Here is a 21,836-nt window from a genome sequence, read left to right as displayed (position 1 = left end):
TGTTTAGGGAAAAGAAGGCACTTTGCCCTTCTGAGCTGTCAGAGATTGTGCACTGATTCTTTCTCATGCTTGTGGGCTGATATTATTTTATTATTTGAAGTTGCTGTCCTTTGGATGGTTTTTTATTTATTAACTTTTCTTTTACATTACTTGATGACTTTGAAGATTTGATTGTGGTACAGGGTGTGTACAGTCAACTGGATTCATTTCTCAGGAGTTTTGGACTACATGCTCTAACTCTCAGGGACAGGTATTGGGGCCCAGTTTATTTCTCCTGGCTGGGGAGCAGGGGATAATGTGCTCCCAGACTACTTTTCACAATACTCCAATGGATGGTAACAACCAAACTGTTTCGTAGGGCAGTGGCAGTGGGACCCATCCTTGTTTGCTCATACCAGAAGTAGTGTCAGCAGTAGCACAGTTGGATGAACACTCATAGCATTGACATGCTAACAGGTACTGTAGTGCTGGCCTTTGTGCAGGCATTTGCTGCAGTGGCAATGGCAGCACAATTTTGGGGGATAGGAGGTACCTGACAGCCTCTGTATATGTATTTGTGCTGGTAGTGGTGTTAGCACAGGGTTGGGTTACTGGTGGACACAGGACTATGTGCACCCTCTGTGTGGATTCATGAAGGTGGCAATGAACACTCAGGGTGAGGGTTGGTTCACTGTTCTACATGCCTAGTTTTGTGCCAGTGGCCACTTCTCTGTGTCTTACCATTTCTACTGGTTCAGGACCTCTAAACCTTTTCAAAGAAACACTACTCAATACAAACATATATTTTGAAGGTGCTTAGTGGGTTTTCCTTTTTAAAAAATTTTATTCATTTTTAGATGGAGTCTCACTCTGTTGCCCAGGCTGGAGTGCAATGGCATGATTTTGGCTCACTGCAACTTCCTCTTCCTGGGTTCAAGCAATTCTCATGCCTCAACCTACTGTGTAGCTAGGATTACAGGCATGGAGAGACAGAGGGTTTTGTCATGTTGGCCAGGCTGGTCTCAAACTCCTGCCCTTAGATGTTCCAACTGCCTCAATCTCCCAACGTGCTGAGATTGCAGACATGAGTCACTGTGCCCAGCACTTAGTGGGTTTTTCTAATGTGTTTATAGGATTTCTCTGTAATTATAATAAACAGATTTTCTCTGGAGGCCTCTGCTAATCACCAAAGTTTGCTCAGCTCGTGAAATTTTGTTCATGTGCTTCTCCCCTGCACTTAGTGTTTATGCCCATGATGACTTCTACTATACATTATGTTTTAAGTTACCTTTTCCTTTAAAGTTAAAGGTGTTGCTGATGCAGCCACACTTTCTTTGTCTCTTCTATGTGAAGGGACAATGTAAGAAATAAATGAGACTTGTAAATTTCCAGGAGCCTGTCTCAACAGGGAGCTATGTAAATTGACAACTAATACCACTAAACTAAATTCTATGGAAGTGGCCCAAGCAATATTAATTTCAGATTTGCCCACATACTGAGTTAGTTTATATTCTAAAAACTCCTATACATGCAGGAAGCAACAATAACAGGTTCAAATTTTGTTGTGAATGTGTTCTGAATGTGGCAAAATTGGAATGTAAAGAAAGGAGATGAAGTGTACATTTACAGAGTTTGTAAACTAATTCTCCAAGGAATCAAGGAGAGACTTTAGATGACTTCTCAATCTAGCATTTTCCCATATTATACTATTTCAGAAACTGTTTAAACTATACTATCCCTGACTCTAAAAGTGGTGGAGGTCATTTCAAAGTAACTGCTATGTACATAAGTCAACATAAGTTTATTAAATACCAAATACATGCTTAGTCTTGTGTTAATCTTAGTAGTAGTCCTGCAACACAAAGTATAATTTATATTTGTTCTCATGCCTGAAGCCTTAAGAGAGAGATTATATATTTATTAAAAAGTGATGCTATCTCAAACTCTCTAAAGCATCTGAATATAAAACAGATGATTGATTAAATGCTTTGAAAGCTGCAGAAGTTTTATGGTTTCAGGTCTTAGATTTAAGACTTTGATCCACCTTGACATGATTTTGTATTAAGGTGATAGATGAGAATCCAATTTAATTCTTCTACATGTGGTTTGCCAATTATTTTAGCACAATTTGTTGAATATGGAGTTTCCCCAGTTTATGTTTTTGTTTGCTTTGTCAAGGATCAGTTGGCTGTAAATATTTGGCTTTATATCTGGGTTCTCAGTTCTGTTTCACTGGTCTACATACCCATTTTTATACCAGTACCATGCTGTTTTGGTAACTATAGCCTTGTAGTATTGTTTGAAGTTGAGTAATGTGATGCCTCCAGATTTGTGCTTTCTGCTTAGTCTTGCTTTGGCTATGCAGGCTCATTTTTGGTTTCATATGTATTTTAGGATTGTTTTTTCTAGTTCTGTAAATAATGATGATATCATTTTTGATGAGAATTGCATTGAATCTGTAGATTGCTTTGGGCAGTATGGTCATTTTCACAATATTGATTCTATCCATCCATGAGCATGGGATGTGTTTCTATTTGTTTGTGTCAATGACTTCTTTCAGCAGTGTTTTGTAGTTTTCTTTGTAGAGAACTTTCACTGCCTTGGTTAGGTATATTCTTAAGTATTTCATTGTTTTTGCAGCTATTTTAAAAGGGATTGAGTTCTGTATTTTACTCTCAGCTTGGTCATTGTTGTTGTATACCAGTGCTACTGATTTGTGTACACTGATCTTGCATCTTGAAACTTTACTGAGTATATTTATCAAATCTAGGAGCTTTTTGGATGAGTCTTTAGCATTTTCTAGATATACAAATATATCATTGGTGAACAGCAAATATTTGACTTCCTCTTTATCTATTTGGAGGCCCTTTATTTTTTCTCTTGTCTGATTGCTCCGGCTAGGACTTTCAGTACTATGTTGAATAGAAGTGGTGAAAATGGGCTTCCTTGTCTTGTTTCAGTTCTCATGGGAGTGTGTTCAACTTTTCCCCATTTAGTATAATGTTGGCTATGGGTTTGTCATAGATGGCTTTAATTACCTTGAAGTATGGCCCTTCTATGCCAATTTTGCTGAGAGTTTTAATCATAAATTTAAAAATACAATGGATGCTAGGATTATAAATGAAGAGAAATCTATCAAAAATATTTTTTAATCTTGGCATTGTTGGTTCAAAGAGCATATCTGCTATTAAGAAGATTTCAAACAAGTTAAAGCATGCTGGATAGAGCAGAAATTACAGACAGAGCCTTCATTTCCCTCCTAAGCTTAAAGTTTTCTTGTCAGTTAGTGCTTTCTGTTCACTGAGTATGGACTAACACTGTCCAGCATGTCACTACTATACTATATATGAGCTGTTTTTTACAGGGGACTGAGTTTTAACACTAAACTTCGATTTCCCCCAATTCATATAGTGACAATCATCACAACTGTAAATATAAATCGAGTTTTCTACAGACCAGTTCTATGTTGCCTCCTTATCTATAATTTATGTTATGTCAAAAAAAAAAGAAACAATTATTGTCCCCTTTATTGTAGGTCATGTCTTTAAAATTGTAAAGAAATCATACTTTTACTTTTTAATTTTTTAATTTTATTTATTTATTTATTTTTATTTATTTCTTCAAAAAAAAAAAAAGGGGGGGATACATGTGCAGAACGTGCAGGTTTGTTACATAGGTATATATGTGCCATGGTGGTTTTCCACACCTATTGACTCATTCTTTAGCTTCCCTCCCTTCACCCCCAAACCCTCCAACAGGCCCTGCTGTGTGTTGTTTCCCTCTCTGTACCCATGTGTTCTCATTGTTCAACTCCCAATTATGAGTGAGAACAGGCCATGTTTAGTTTTTTGTTCCTGGGTTATTTTGCTGAGGATGATGGTTTCCAGTTTCATCCACACCCCTGCAAAGGACGCAATCTCATTCCTTTCTTTGGCTGCACAGTACTCCATGGTGTACATGTACCACATTTTCCTTATTGAGCCTATTATTGATGGAAATGTGGGTTGGTTCCATGTCTTTGCTATTGTAAATAGTGCTACAATAAATATACATGTGCTTGTGTCTTTATAGTAGAATGATTTTATTCCGTTGGGTATGTACCCAGTAATGGGATTGCTGGTTCAAATGGTATTTCTGGTTCTAGATCCTTGACAAGTTTTCACACTGTCTTCCACAATGGTTGAACTAATTTACATTCCCACCAACAGTGTAAAAGCATTCCTACTTCTCCACAAATTTTACCAGCATCCATTGTTTCCTGACTTTTTAGTAATTGCCATTCTGACTGGTGTTAGATGTTATCTCACTGTGGTTCTGATTTGTATTTCTCTTACGATCAGTGATGTTGAGCTTTTATTCATATATTCGTTGATCATGTAAATGTCTTCTTGATAAATGTCTGTTCATGTCCTTTGTCCACTTTTTGATGGGGTTGTTTGTTTTTTTCTTGTAAATATGTTTAAGTTTCTCGTAAATTCTGGATATTATACATTCTCAGATGGGTAGATTGCAAAAACTTTCTCCCACTCTGTAGGTTGCCTATTCACTCTGATGACAGTTTGTTTTGCTGTGCAGAATCTCTTTAGTTTACTTAGATCCCATTTGTCAATTCTGGCTTTTGTTGCTCATGCTTTTGACATTTTTTGTCATGAAGTCTTTGCCAATGCCTGTGTCCTGAGTGTTCTTGCCTAGGTTTTCTTCTATGGTTTTTATGGTTTTGGGTTTTACATTTAAGTCTTTAATCCATTTTGAGTTAATTTTTTGTATAAGGTGTAAGGAATGGGTCCAGTTTCTTTTTTCTGCATATGGCTAGACAGTTTTCCCAGCACCATTTATTGACTAGGAAATCCTTTCCCCATTTCTTGTTTTTGCCAGGCATGTCAAAGATGGTTGTAGATGTGTGATATTGGTTCTGAGGTCTCTATTCTGCTCCACTGGTCTCTATGTCTGTTTTGTTAACAGTACCATGCTGTTTTAGTTACTGTAGCCTTATAGTATAGTTTGAAGTCAGGTAGCATGATGCCTCCAGCTTTGTTCTTTTTTTTTAGGATTTTCTTGGCTATACTGGGTCTTCTTTGATTCCATATGAAATTGATAATATTTTTTTTTCTAATTCTGTGAAGAATGCCAATGATAATTTGATTGGCATAGCACTTATTGTAAAATGACCACATAATTGGAAGTAAAACACTCCTCAGCAAATGTAAAAGAACTGAAATCTTAACAAACAGTCTCTCAGACCACAGTGCAATCAAATTAGAACTCAGGATTAAGAAACTCACTCAAAACCGAACAATTTCATGGAAATTGGAAAACCAGTTCTTGAATGACTACTGGGTAAATAATGGAATTAATGCAGAAATCAGGAAGTTATTTGAAATAAATGAGAACAAAGAGACACTGTATCAGAATCTCTGGGACACAGCTGAAGCAGTGTTAAGGGGTAATCTATAGCACTAAATGCATCAGAAAGCTAGAAAGTTCTCAAATCAACACCCTAACATCAGAATTAAAAGAGCTAGAGAGGCAAGAGCAAACTAATCCAAAAAGCTAGCAGAAGACAAGAACAAGCTAAGATCAAAGAAGAATTGAAGGAGATACACACACACACACAAACACACACACACACACACACAGAAACTTCAAAAAATCAATGAAATCATTACCTAGTTATTTTTTATATATATATACTTTTAAGTTCTAGGGTACATGTGAACATCGTGCATGTTTGATACATATGTCTACATGTGCCATGTTGGTGTGCTGAACACATTAACTCATCATTTACATTAGGTATATCTCCTAGTGCTATCCCTCCTCCCCCACCCAACAATAGGACCTGGTGATGATGATCCCCTTCTTATGTCCAAGTGATCTCATGGTTTCCAACTGCATCCATGTCCCTACAAAGGACATGAACTCATCCTTTTTTACGGCTGCATAGTATTCCATGGTGTATATGTGCCACATTTGCTTAATCTAGTCTGACACTGATGGACATTTGGGTTGATTCCAAGTCTTTGCTATTGTAAATAGTGCCACAATAAACATACGTGTGCATGTGTCTTTATAGCAGCATGATTTACAACCCTTTGGGTATATCTCCAGTAGTGGGATGGCTGGATCAAATGATATTTCTAGTTCTAGATCCTAGAGAAATCTCCACACTGTTTTCCACAATGGTTGAACTACTTTACAGTCCCGCCAACAGTGTAAAAGTGTTCCTATTTCTCCACATCCTCTCCAGCACCTTTTGTTTGTTGATTTTTTAATGATTGCCATTCTAACTGGTGTCAGATGATATCAAATTGTGGTTGTGGTTTTGATTTGTATTTCTCTGATGGCGAGTGATGATGTGCATTTTTTCATGTGTCTGTTGGCTGTATGAAAGTCTTCTTTTGAGAAGTGTCTGTTCATATCCTTTGCCCACTTTTTGATGGGGTTGTTTGTTTTTTTCTTGAAAATTTGTTTGAGTTCTTTGTAGGTTCTGGATATTAGCCCTTTGTCAGATGAGTAGACTGCAAAAATTTTCTCCCATTCTGTTGGTTGCCTGTTCACTCTGATGGTAGTTTCTTTTGCTGTGCAGAAGCTCTTTAGTTTAATTAGATCCCATTTGTCGATTTTGGCTTTTGTTGTCTTTGCTTTTGGTGTTTTAGACATGAAGTCCTTGCCCATGCCTAAGTCCTGAATGGTATTACCTAGATTTTCTTCTAGAGTTTTTATGGTATTAGGTCTAACATTTAAGTCTCTAATCCATCTTGAATTAATTTTCGTATAAGGAGTAAGGAAAGGATCCAGTTTCAGCTTTCTACTTATGGCTAGCCAATTTTCCCAGCACCATTTATTAAATAGGCAATCTTTTCCCTATTTCTTGTTTTTGTCAGGTTTGTCAAAGATCAGATGGCTGTAGATGTGTGGTATTGTTTCTGAGGGCTCTGTTCTGTTCCATTGGTCTATATCTCTGTTTTGGTACCAGTACCATGCTGTTTTGGTTACTGTAGCCTTGTAGTATAGTTTGAAGTCAGGTAGCGTGATGCCTCCAGCTTTGTTCTTTTGGCTCAGGATTGTCTTGGCAATGTGGGGTCTTTTTTGGTCCCATATGAACTTTAAAGCAGTTTTTTTACAATTCTATGAAGAAACTCATTGGTAGCTTAATGGGGATGGCATTAAATCTATAAATTACCTTGGTCAGTATGGCCGTTTTCACAATATTGATTCTCCCTATCCATGAGCATGGTATGTTCTTCCATTTGTTTGTGTCCTCTTTTATTTCACTGAGCAGTGGTTTGTAGTTCTCCTTGAAGAGGTCCTTTACATCCCTTGTAAGTTCGATTCCTAGGTGCTTTATTCTCTTTGAAGCTATTGTGAATGGAAGTTCATTCATGATTTGACTCTCTGTTTGTCTGTTACTGGTGTATAAGAATGCTTGTGATTTGGCCGGGCGCGGTGGCTCAAATCTGTAATCCCAGCACTTTGGGAGGCCGAGACGGGCAGATCACGAGGTCAGGAGATTGAGACCATCCTGGCTAACACGGTGAAACCCCGTCTCTACTAAAAAATGCAAAAAACTAGCCAGGCGAGGTGGCGGGCACCTGTAGTCCCAGCTACTCAGGAGGCTGAGGAAGGAGAATGTCGTTAACCTGGGAGGCGGAGCTTGCAGTGAGCTGAGATCCGGCCACTGCACTCCAGCTTGTGCGTTGGAGCAAGACTCTGTCTCAAAAAAAAAAAAAAAAAAAAAGTATGCTTGTGATTTTTGCACATTGATTTTGTATCCTGAGACTTTGCTGAAGTTGCTTATCAGCTTAAGGAGACTTTGGGCTGAGACAATGGGGTTTTCTAAATATACAATCATGTCATCTGCAAACATGGACAGCTCGATTTCCTCTTTTCCTAATTGAATACCCTTTATTTCTTTCTCTTGCCTGATTGCCCTAGCCAGACCTTCCAACACTATGTTGAATAGGAGTGGTGAGAGAGGGCATCCCTGTCTTGTGCCAGTTTTCAAAGGGAACTTTTCCAGTTTTTGCCCATTCAGTATGATATTGGCTGTGGGTTTTTCATAAATAGCTCTTATTATTTTGAGATACATTCCATCAATACTGAATTTATTGAGAGTTTTTGGCATGAAGGGCTGTTGAATTTTGTCAAAGGCCTTTTCTGCATCTATTGAGATAATCATGTGGTTTTTGTCTTTGATTCTGTTTATATGCTGGATTATGTTTGTTCATTTGTGTATGTCAAACCAGCCTTGCATCCCAGGGATGAAGCCCCCTTGATCATAGTGGATAAGCTTTTTGATGTGCTGCAGGATCCGGTTTGCCAGTATTTTATTGAGGATTTTTGCATCAATATTCATCAGGGATATTGGTCTAAAATTCTCTTTTTTTGTTATGTCTCTTCCAGGCTTTGGTATCAGGATGATGATGGCCTCATAAAGTGAGTTAGGGAGGATTCCCTATTTTTCTATTCATTGGAATAGTTTCGGAAGGAACGGTACCAGCTCCTCCTTGTGCCTCTGGTAGAATTTGGCTGTGAATCCATCTGGTCCTGGACTTTTTTTGGTTGGTAGGCTATTAAGTATTGCCTCAATTTCAGAGCCTACTGTTGTTGTATTCAGGGATTCAACTTCTTCCTGGTTTAGTCTTGGAAGAGTGTAAGTGTCTAGGAAATTGTCCATTTCTCTTAGGTTTTCTAGTTTATTTGTGTAGAGGTGTTTATAGTATTTTCTGATGGTAGTTTGTATTTCTGTGGGGTCGGTGGTGATATCCCCTTTATCATATTTTATTGTGTCTATTTGATTCTTCTCTCTTTTCTCCTTTATTAGTCTTGCTAGTGCTCTATCAACTTTGTTGATGTTTTCCAAAAACCAGGTCCTGGATTCATTGATTTAATGGAGGGCTTTTGTGTCTCTATCTCCTTCAGTTCTGTTCTGATCTTAGTTATTTCCTGCTTTCTGCTAGCTTTTGAATGTGTTTGCTCTTGCTTCTCTAGTTCTTTTAATTGTGATGTTAGAGTGTCAATTTTAGATCTTTCCTGCTTTCTCTTGTGGGCATTTAGTGCTATAAATTTCCCTCTACACACTGCTTTAAATGTGTCCCAGAGATTCTGGTATGTTGTATCTTTGTTCTCCTTGGTTTCAAAGAACATCTTTATTTCTGCCTTCATTTCGTTATGTACCCAGTAGTCATTCAGGAGCAGGTTGTTCGGTTTCCATGTAGTTGGACTGTTTTGATTGAATTTCTTACTCCTGAGTTCTAGTTTGATTGCACTGTGGTCTGAGAGACAGTTTGTTATAATTTCTGTTCTTTTATATTTGCTGAGGAGTGCTTTAGTTCCAACTATTTGGTCAATTTTGGAATAAGTGTGATATGGTGCTGAGAAGAACGTGTATTCCATTGATTTGGGGTGGAGAATTCTGTAGATGTCTATTAGGTCCGCTTGTTGCAGAGTTGAGTTCAATTCCTGGATATCCTTGTTAAGTTTCTGTCTCGTTGATCTGTCTAATGTTGACAGTGGGATATTAAAGTCTCCCATTATTATTGTATGGGAGTCTAAGTCTATTTTTAAGTCTCTAAGGACTTGCTTTATGAGTCAGGGTGCTGCTGTATTGTGTGCATATATATTTAGGATTGTTAGCTCTTCCTGATGAATTGATCACTTTACCATTAGATAATGGCCTTGTTTGTCTCTTTGGAGTTTTGATGGTTTAAAATCTGTTTTATCAGAGACTAGGATTGCAATTCCTGCTTTTTTGTTTTGTTTTGTTTTCCATTTGCTTGGTAGATCTTCCTCCATCCCTTTATTTTGAGCCTATGTGTGTCTCTGCATGTGAGATGTGTCTCCTGAATAGAGCAAACTGATGGGTCTTGACTCTTTATCCAATTTGCCAACCTGTGTCTTTTAATTGAACCATTTAGTCCATTTACATTTAAGGTTAATATTGTTATGTGTGAACTTGATCCTGTCATGATTTTAGCTGGTTATTTTGCTCGCTAGTTGATGCAGTTTCTTCCTAGCATCAATGGACTTCACATTTTGACATGTTTTTGCAGTGGCTGGTACCTATTGTTCCTTTCCATGTTTAGCCCTTGTATGGCAGGCCTGGTGGTGACAATATCTCTAAGCATTTGTTTGTCTGTAAAGGATTTTATTTCTCTTTCACTTATGAAACTTAGTTTGGCTGGATATGAAATTCTGGGTTTAAAATTCTTTTCTTTAAGAATGTTGAATATTGGCCCCCACTCTCTTCTGGCTTGTAGATTTTCTGCTGAGAGATCTGCTGTTAGTCTGATGGGCTTCACTTTGTGTGTAACCCGACCTTTTTATCTGGCTGCACTTAACATTTTTTCTTTCATTTCAACTTTGGTGAATCTGACAATTGTGTGTCTTGGAGTTGCTCTTCTCGAGGAGTGTCTTTGTGACGTTCTCTGTATTTCCTGAATTTGAATGTTGGTCTGCCTTACTAAGTTGGGGAAGTTCTCCTGGATGATATCCTGCAGAGTGTTTTCCAACTTGGTTCCATTCTCCCCGTCACTTGAGACGAAGCTTCCAGAGCAAGAATCAGAGGGCAACACTCGCTCTTCTACAATATTCTATCTTTTGCAACCTCTTCTGCTGATATCCAGGCAAACAGGTTCTGGAGTCGACCTAAAGCAAACTCCAACAGACCTACACCTGAGGGTCCTGATTGTTAGAAGGAAAACTAACAAACAGAAAGGACAGCCACAGCAAAACCCCATCAGTACATCACCATCATCAAAGACCAAAGACAGATAAAACCAGAAAGTTGGGGAAAAAGCAGTGCAGAAAAGCTGGAAAGTCAGAAAATCAGAGCACATTTCCCCCACCAAAGGATCGCAGGTCATCACCAGCCACGGAACAAAGCTGGATGGAGAATGACTTTGACAATTTGAGAGAACAAGGTTTCAGTTGATCAAACTTCTCAGAGCTAAAGGAGGAACTATGTAATCAGTGCAAAGAAACTAAAAACCTTGAAAAAAGAACGGATGAATGGATAACTAGAATAATCAATGCAGAGAAGACCTTAAAAGACCTGATAGAGAACTCATAGGTGGGAACTGAACAATGAGTTCACTTGGACTCGGGAAGGGGAACATCACACACTGGGGCCTATCATGGGGAAGGGGGAGGGGGGAGGGATTGCACTGGGGAGTTATACCTGATATAAATGATGAATTGATGGGTACTGACGAGTTGATGGGTGCAGCACACCAACATGGCACAGGTATACATATGTAACAAACCTGCACGTTATGCACATGTACCCTAGAACTTAAAGTATAATAAAACAAAAAAAAAAAGAAAATACAACTAGTGATAAAATACTGAAAATGAATTTTAAAGATAGAGCATCACTTGTTACATTTTGAAGGAAAGTTTAAGTGATTCGTATGAGATTATTGAAATTGCTTTAAAACTGTTTCTATTCTCAACACAGGACTGTGAGACCGGTGTTTTAGTGAGTGTTATCAAACAAAATAGTGAAACAGTTTAGATATACATTATTGTCTGTGGATAGCACTACTGCCAATGCAAACTAGATTAAGTTAATAAGTGAGTTTGTCTCATTAATATTTGCTATTAATATTTACCCAGAGAGTGTTTGCATGCTTTTAATGTGGAGAATAATCATCTCCCTCATAAATTTTTATTTAGTTTCATATGTATAATGACAAAATGTTTGTGTATATTTTCTCTATTAATTGACTACTTGCATTTGCAATAAATGACTTAAATAGATATTTAATTATTTCTCTATGCAGTGCTGGTTGTGATTATATTACCATTTAGTATGCCTTATTGGATATAAAACATGAAAAATCTTGGGTTTTATTTCATAGATTTTTATTGTTTAGCTTTTCTAGTAATTCATTTAACTTTTTAAAATGTTTCGGACTGTGATAGATTGGGATTTTTAGAGGTGGTTGTTTATCACCAATAGTTTGATTAATGGTGATCCAGTGGATTTTAGTAAGAGAATTACAAATACTTGAGGTGTGATGCCACAAAGAGCCGTAATGGACTCAGTGTTCAACAGCTATAGAAACAGTTACGTGGATATTTCAGATGAAAGATGAAGAATAAAATACTTTCATACTACAGAGGTAAAGGACAGAGAAACTTCACTGTATTTCTTTGAGAACCTAAAGGAAAGAAAAAAAAAAAGAAAAGAAAATGAGTAGGATTTAAAGGAGCACCTTCAATTTTCTCTCACTTTTGCATAATGACTTTGCCAATAATAGTGGTGAAGAACTTTGGTTCTTTAGAAGAAAAGATACAGATGACAGTTGATTGCATTGCAATGTTTTTTCCATCCCACTGAAATTACTCTTGGGGTGACTTGTATAAAAATTGGTTCTTCCTCGTAATGCCGAGATGTGTATTTGTTTAGTACTAATGAAAACAATAACACTAATGTACTTTTGAATTTAGTTGAAGAGATGAATAAAACCCTCAAATTATCTATGAAAAAAAAAAAAAAAGACCTGATAGAGATGAAAACCCTAACACAAGAACTATGTGATAAATGCACATGCTTCAGTAACTGACTTCATCAACTGGAAGAAAGAGTATCAGCGATTGAAGATCAAATGAATGAAATGAAGAGGGAAGAGAATTGTAGAGAAAAAAGAGTAAAAAGACATGAACAAAGCCTCCAAGAAATATGGGATTATGTGAAAAGACCAAATCTACGTCTGATTGATGGACTTAGTTTTTTTAAAAAAATAACAAAATAGATAGACCACTAGCTAGACTAATAAAGAAGAGAGAGAAGAATCAAATAAACACAATAAGAAATGATAAAGGGACTATCACCACTGACCCCACAGAAATACAAACTACCATCAGAGAATACTATAAACACTACTACGCAAATAAACTACAAAAATCTTGAAGAGATGCAGTGATTCCTGGACACACACATCCTACCAAGACTAAATCAGGAAAAAGTTGAATTCCTGAATAGACCAATAACAAGTTCTGAAATTGAGACAGTAATTCATAGACTGCCAACCAAAAATAATAATAATAATAATACTAAGGCCAGACATAGTCACAGGTAAATTTTACCAGAAACACAAAGAGGAGCTGGTACCATTCTTTCTGACACTACTCCAAACAATTAAAAAGGAGGGTATCCTCCCCAAGTCATTTTTTTTTTTTTTTGAAGCCAGCATCATCCTGATACCAAAATCGGGAATAAACACAGCAAAAAAAGGAAAATTCAGGCCAATATCCCTGGTGAACATCAATGCAAAAATCCCCAGTAGAATATTGGCAAACAAAATTTAGCAACACATCAAAAAAACTTATCTACCACTATCAAGTTGGCTTCATCCCTGGGATGCAAGTCTGGTTCAACATATGTAATCAATAAACATAATTCATCACATAAACAGAACTAAAGACAAAAACCACATGATTATCTTAATAGATGCAGAAAAGTCCTTTGATAAAATTTAACATCCCTCATGTTAAAAACTCTCAAAAAGTAGATATTGGTTGAACATATCTCAAAATAATAATGGCTATTTATGACAAATCCACAGCCAATATCATATTGAATGGGCAACAGCTGGAAGCATTACCTTTGAAAATCAGTACAAGACAAGGATCCCCTCTCTCATCATACCTATTCAACATAGTACTGAAAGTTCTGGCCAGAGCAATGAGGCACGAGAAATAAATAAAGGATATTCAAATAGGAAGAGAGGAAGTCAAGTTGTCTCTGTTTGCAGGTGACATGATTTTATATTCAGAAAACCCCATCATCTCAGCCCAAAAACTTTTTGAACTGATAAGCAACTGCAGCGAAGTCATAGGATATACAATCAATTTGCAAAAATCACAAGCATTCCTGTGCAGCAACAATAGGCAAGCAGAGAGCCGAATCATGAACGAACTCCCATTCACAATCGCTACAAAGAGGATAAAATACCTAGGAATACAGCTAACAAAGGATGTGAAGGACCTATTCAAGGAGAACTACAAACCACTGCTCAAGGAAATAAGATATAATGCAAAATTTTTATTTTATTTTATTTTATTTTATTTTTTGGGACAGTCTCACTCTGTCACACATATTGGAGTGCAGCATCACAATCTCAGCTCACTGCAACTTTAACCTCCCTGGTTCAAGCAATTCTCTTGCTTCAGCCTCCCGAGTAGTTGAGATTACAGGTATCACCACCACGCACAGCTAATTTTTGTGTTTTTAGTAAAGACAGGGTTTCACCCTGTTGGCCAGTCTGGTCGTGAACACCTGACCTCAAGTGATCCACTTGATCCCAAAGTGCTGAGATTACAAGAATGAGCCACTGCAGCGAGACTAATTTTACATTTTATTAAATTTTCCTGTTTGAAAACCTGGAATCCTAAAATAAACTGATTCTTTTCATCCAATGTTTATTTTGCTTGTTCTAATTCACAGTGAATAAATGTATGTAAACTAATGTTATTAGAGTGAATGCATATATCCTCATAATTTGTCCCCATAACAGTTTAAGAGATGGCTTATTTACTGGCTGTGTCTACAGAAATTGCAGATTATGTTTTCTTCACAGCCTCTACAGCCTATATTGTATAGTTTCACATACCAGAGTTGTTAAATCACTTGAATTGAGTGTTCCTGATTAAACTGTTAACAAGAACTGAGCTAACTTAATTCACTGAGAACATTCCAGAGTAGAGTCTAGAACAAAGAAAAATAACAACATACAGCAATGCACTTAGCTTGGTTTTAAAACTTTGTCCTAGAAAATGAACCTAGTCTAAAACCCAAGATGTAAATATCTTTATCCAAAATATTATTTTGTGTCCTGGGCGCCAAAAAGGAGGGCCACATGATTTTTCCCTATAAAATATTTATGTTTTTCTCACAATTGTGTTAGGGAAAATTGCTATACAATTCTTTTAGAAGTCAACTAATGAAGAAAATTCAATTCAGTTGAACAGTGTTAAATATTAATTTATATTGAAGACCCTTAAATTTTGATACCTTTTCCTTGTTTCCTCTGTGAAACTGGATTATATTTATTTTCTTTTAATTCTCTCATATCTATTCTATTTTTGAGGAAAAAAAAACATGTTATCTACAATGTTTCACCTTCAGATTCATTCAAGACAATAGGCCATCTCATACCTCCTTCAGGTTTTGTTGTTGTTGTTACTAGTGATAATACCAGACAATCCTTGAAAGTGGATGCTTGTTATGTCACTTCAAGATATTGTAGGGAGCATGTCCAGGAGGGCTGATAGTGAAGATAACCACTGCTATAGGTAAGAATTAAAAGAAGTATCCATAATTTGACATAATTACAGATTACCAAACTTTTGAAAAATCTTAGAAATTTGTCTTGCCAGTTGGTTTTACTGCAATCAGTTTCTTTTATTTGAGGTAAAATGTACTTAAATCTCACACATTCAAAGGATGTAACACAGGCAAAGGAAGATAGCATTTAACCACTATTCGTCTAAAATATATATTCCTATGTACAGAGAGCCTGGACAGTGTCAAATGAAACAAGCAATTAGTCTCTTTCTAACAGTAAGCAGTTCAAACTGTAACATCATGCCAGCCGTGATTAAGAATGATATAGCACATCATCATTGTCAACACTATTCAGCCAATGTAAACCTTAGTTAGAAATGCACTTGTCAGAGAAAAATGTGCCTTTGATTTCTATTATGCTTTCCCAGTAATTGCTGTCATCAGTGGCAGGTTATTATTACAGTTGAATAGAGTTTCAGTAATTACTTTTGCACAGATTCTAACAGCTTTTAGATTGAAGGATATTCTGACAATTTGAATACTCTTGACAACAATTACCTTTTTCCTGGTTAACATTGATTCAGTAAAATTAAAAATTAATTCTGTTCATAGGAAACATTAATGTATGTCACTGGTAAGTGGACTGATATTTAAAAAATTTGTAAATTGAACAATGACTTTGAAATTTTAAAGTTTCATTTCTCTTAAGTATTTTTGAAAATCAGCATTAAAAGCGATACAGATTATGGTCCCTAGATTAATATTAAATGATGTGGAATGATTGAAAGAAGTATTCAATTCAATTACTACTAAAAACTCTAATGCACTGTCATGCTGGAAGAAAGTGCATGTATTGGAAGAGCACAGACATAATTATGAATATATGCATGCCTGTTTTTACCTAATGCATATGGCTATAAATGACTTTGGTAAATGGAGAGCAAAGTACATGTACATTCCTGCTATTTTGCAGAGTAAAAATATGTTTCTATGAGGTTTACATTTTATGACATAAAAATTGCTTATAGGAAGTCAAGTGGAGAACTGATGCAATTAAACAGAGCATTTAGGATTAAATTGCTTTGATTCAAGACTTTGAAAAATTCAGATAATGAAGACCACAGAATGTGCTATGTAAAGTATCAAGATAATCACTTTAATTCTGTATTTAGTTTTATAGTCACATACTTAAGGATGTCAAAGCTATAGTCATATTTGAAATATTCTTAACATATTAACTAATGGAAGTAAACATCACTGAGCTGTCACTTGTAAATATAGACAAGAAATAAAAAGTAAATAATAGTTTACACAAAGGCTTCTAAATAAATGTAATTTAAAATACTGGTTTCAAATGCCAGAATAAAGTATCAGATATAGAAAGCATTAATAACCAAATTTCTTTGTATGTAACATAAATCAAAAATAAAAATAAAGTAAAAAATAAAGTATAACATAAATATTATCAAAAAATAAAAACAGCTATAGCAAAATGCAGGGGAAAAATGAAGGGAGCAAAATATTGAATATAAAAAATATAGTTTGCTATGTTATAAAATCAATTTCAACAGATTTTTAAAAGATTGCATCTTCTTTCTAAAATAACAGTTGAAAGAAAACTAAAATTAAATGCCATCAAACACTATAGTATACACAAAGCTACATTTATCCCTTTAAATGGATTGTATGTGTGGAGGGCATATTATGGTACATGTGATATTGATTTAATAATCTTTTCTATTAAGAAGAATAAAAATAGCCAACCTATTTTGAAAACTCCAATTTAATTACTGTTAATTGTTTTTTAGAATTATAGATAAGATTTTCACATGAAATAACTATATCAACAAAAACATCAGGTTCAACTAATGGTATCAATCAGCAAAGTCTCCTATTGATTAATAATTTCAAGACCACTAATAGATTATTCAAAAGTTTTATTATTTTACACATACAAAATAGTCCTACTATCAAAATACTTTATCTTCCTCATTAAGTGTCTTCCTAAATGACTTAATTTTTCCCCAACAATTGTCCTGCTTGTCTATTATAGAAATGTATCTGTAAACATGTGCCAGCTCACTTTTACTGTAGCTCTTCAGGAAAATTTAGCTAGGAATGAAACTTATCTCTATGTTGGTATAAAATTCAAGCAAATTTACTATTTTTAAGTGCTTTATGCTAAAACTTTTAAGAGTTTATTTTATATTATGGGTTACAGGTAAAATAATTTTGTATCTGAGGTGACATGGAGGGGTACACTGAAGTGGTGAGTACTTCGACATAAGCCTAATGGTGTGTATATTTGAGTTGAAGGTTTTCTAAGGCCTAAAGTTTGGGAAAAGACCACAGGAGAGATTTTGGGTCCTTGGTTGGTTACAGTCCATTCTAAAAACAAAGCAGCTAAGTTTCCAGAAAATGATTGGCAATCAGGGTTGGGACAGGGACTGGATGCTGGGAAAAATATGATGAATGGCTACTGACAAGATATATATTAATTACTGTAAAGGACAAAGGATAATAGTCCCCACTGAAGGAGATTTTCATGTTAAGGAAAATGACTCACAGTTGTGAAATGTTTCAAACACAGTATTCAGGGAAGGCATTATTAGTTTCTCTTAGAGAAGTAGGTTAGAAGATGTACTGGACTATGCCTAGACCATGTAAATCCATGAGTATCAGAAGTAGTTTGTGAGAAGAGCATAGGGTTGATTACATTCATTATAGTCTGAAATAAAAACTCATTGTAGGATAAGTAGTTCTTAGGCAAACACAAATAATCTGTTTATTTATTTATTTATTTATTTATTTATTTATTTATTTATTTATTTATTTATTTTTTACCGTGGTGACAGGGTAGTTGTCAAAATCCCATCAATGTAGAGTAATTCATTTGGTGTAGACATGCTTTTCCTCATAAAGAGATGAAATAACTAGACTTTGGATGTCATCTTTGGTCGCCACTATGTGATTCCAAACATCTGAATAAAAACTGAACATTTTGGTTAGGCTGCCAGCTATTTCCAACTGTTTGACATTGGGTAGCCTTACATCTGGACATGTGGTTACAATTTTTCCATTTTCCTGTTTCTCTGGATAGTTGTATAATATAGATGTGGCCTATGATTAGAAAAAAACTATCTAAATAATATATGTGTTTAATAAACAGATCTTTGTTTTTAAATAAACTTAGCAGAAATACTACTTTTATGTATGACTATTCAGTTCTCACCTTGGGTAACTTTTTTTCACAATACGTATATTAAAATATCACATTGTATGCCACAAATACTTGTAATTTTATTTGTCAGTTAATAATACATAAATGAAATGTTTCCTTTTACTAGAAATTAGTTACCCAATTTACATTATATATAGATTAGAAACACAATATGCCATCTAAAAATATTGTATATTAACAAGCCTGTGGTTACTAAAAGGACACAGAGAATAAAGCATTAGAAAAGCAAAGCATAAAGTTCAGAATATAAGCCCAAAGACGTTCCTTTGATGTTTTATTTTTATTTATTTTTATTTTTTTATTTTTTTGGAGACAGAGTTTCACTCTTGTTGCCCAGGCTGGAATGCAATGGCGTGATCTCAGCCCACTGCAACCTCCGCCTCCCAGCTTCCAGCAATTCTCCTGCCTCAGCCTCCCAAGTAGCCAGGATTCCAGGCATGTGCAATCATGCCCAGCAAATTTTTTGTATTTTTAGACGGGGTTTCACCATGTTGGCCAGGCTGGTTTCGAACTCCTGACCTCAGGTGATCCACCCACCTCAGCCTCCTAAAGTACTGAGTTTACAGGTGTGAGCCACCACACCTGGCCTTCCTTTGAAATTTTGAGAACAAAGTTTATAGTTTAAAATGGAAACCAATAAATTTGAAAAGGTAAATTACAAATAATTTTATGAGGGATAGAAGTACCCAAGGTTTCTGTGTTCTGCTTTATTATACAGCTGTCAACAGTTTGGCATAGATGTCCTTCCATAACTATTGAAGAGTCAAATAGGTTCACACACTTTATAGTATGGACATAAAACAATTTATACAAAACTTTTTATATTGATAAATATTCCAGCTCTTTTTTCACCATGGATCTTTTTTCACTAATTATCTTCAATTTCTAGGATAGTGACAAATAGTAGGAGTTTAACAAATGTATTTGAATAAATCAATAAATGAATGAATATAAAACAACTGATGTTTAAAGTCTGTATGACAGATTCTACATACAGGGAGTTAAGAACCAAAACATATTTGTATTTATTTTCTTGTATGTATTTTTAAAAATTTAATTTCTTTTAATAATGTATCAAATAATACATGAATAGGGTTGTAAAAAAAGAGAGTGTACAGTCTCAGACTATACTGCCATCAATCCTAATGTAAATATATATATATTTTATATATAAAGTAAATATATATTTTTATATATACACAAAGTAAATATATGTATTCCTTTAATTTATATATATAATTTATATATATATATATAATATATTCCTTTAATTTTTAAAGTCGGTGGTACATGTGCATGTTCATTATATGGGTAAACTTGTGTCACAGGAGTATGTTGTACAGATTATTTTGTCACCCAGGTATTAAACTTGGTAAGCCTAGTACTCATTAGTTACTTTTCCGGGTCCTCTCCCTCCTCCCTCTGGTAGGCCCCAGTGTCTGTTGTTCCCTTCTTTGTGTCCATGTATTCTCCTCATTTAGCTCCCACTTATAAGGGAGAATATGAAGTGTTTGGTTTTCTGTTCCTGTATTAGTTTGGTAAGGTTAATGGTCTCCAGCTCCATCCATGTTCCTGCAAAGAACATGATCTTGTTCTTCATTATGGCTGTATACTATTCTGTGGTGTATACATACCCACATTTTCTTTATCCAGTTTCTCATTAATAGGCAGTTAGGTTGATTCCATGTCTTCGCTATTGTGAATAGTGCTGCAATGAACATACCTGTACATGCGTCTTTACAACAGAACTATTTATATTCCTTTGGGTATACGCACAGTATTGGTATTGTAGAGTCAAATGGTATTTCTGCTTCTAGATCTTTGTGGAATGGCCACACTGTATTTCGCAATGGTCGAACTAATTTACATTCTCACCAACAGTATAAAAACATTCCTTTTTCCCTGCAACATTACAACCACCTGCTGTTTCTTGACTTTTTAATAATCGCCATTCTGAATGGTGTGAGATGGTATCTCCTTGTGCTTTTGATTTGCATTTCTCTAATGATCAGTGTTGTTGACCTTCTTTTTTTCCACATATTTGGCTTCAGGTGTGTCTCCTCTTTAAAAGTGATTTTTTCTTGTCCTTTGTTCAATTTTTAATAGGTTTATTTTTTTTTCTTGCTAATTTAAGTTCCTTATAGATGCTGGATATTAGACCTTTGTCAGATACATAATTTGCAAATGTTTTCTCCAATTCTGAAGGTTGTTTGTTTACTCTGTTGATAGTTTCTTTGCTCTGCAGAAGCTCTTTAGTTTAATTAGATCCCATTTATCAATTTTTGCTTTTGTTGCAATTGCTTTTGGCTTCTTCATGAAATCTTTCCTTGTTCCTATGCCCAAAAGGCATTGCCTAGGTTGTCTTCCAGAGTTTCTATAGTGTTGGGGTTTACATTTAAGTCTTTAATCCATCTTTAATTTTTCGATATGTTGTAAGGAAGGGATCTAGTTTCAATATTCTGCATGTGACTAGCCAGTTTTCCAACACCATTTATTGAATAGGGAGCCCTTTCCGCTTTGCTTTTTTTTGTCAGCTTTGGAAAAGATCAGATGGTTGTAGGTGTATGGCCCTATTTTGGGCTCTCTATTCTGTTCCATTGGCCTATGTGTCTGTATTTGTGCTAGTACCATGCTGTTTTGGTTAGTACCATGCTGTTTTGGTTACTTTAGGCTTGCAGCATAATTTGAAGTCAGGTAGTGTGATACTTCCAGCTTTTTTCATTTTGCTTATGATTGCCTTGGCTATTCGAGCACTTTTTTGTTGTTGTTCCATATGAATTTTGAAACATTTTTTTTTGTTTAGTTCTGTGAAAAATGTAATTGTTTGTTCAATAGGACTAACATTGAATCTCTAAATTGCTTTGGGCAGTATGACCATTTTAACGATATTGATTCTTCCTATCCATGAGCATGGAATGTTTTTCCACTTATTTGTGTCATCTCTGTTTTTTTTTTTTTTTTTTTTTTTTTTTTTTTTTTTTTTTTTTGAGCACTGTTTTGTAGTTTTCCTTGAATAGATCTTTCATTTCTCTGGTTCAAATTTCAGGAATTTTATTCTTTTTGGGGTGATTGTGAATCAAATTACATTGCAGATTTGGCTCTTGTCTTTAATGTTGTTGGTGTTTTGGAATGGTAATGATATTTGTACATGGATTTTGTATCCCGAGACTCTCCTGAAGTTGTTTTTATCAGCTTAAAGCAGCTTTTGGACTGAGACTATAGCGTTTTCTAGGTATAAAATCATGTTATGTACAAAGAGAGATACTTTGACTTCCTCTCCTTCTATTTGGATGCACTTTATTTCATTTTCTTACTTGATTGCTC

The sequence above is a fragment of the Piliocolobus tephrosceles genome, chromosome 12 (genome assembly GCF_002776525.5).
Source record: "Piliocolobus tephrosceles isolate RC106 chromosome 12, ASM277652v3, whole genome shotgun sequence".
In the NCBI taxonomy this organism is placed as follows: domain Eukaryota; kingdom Metazoa; phylum Chordata; class Mammalia; order Primates; family Cercopithecidae; genus Piliocolobus; species Piliocolobus tephrosceles.
Note: the sequence above shows the minus strand (reverse complement) of the source record.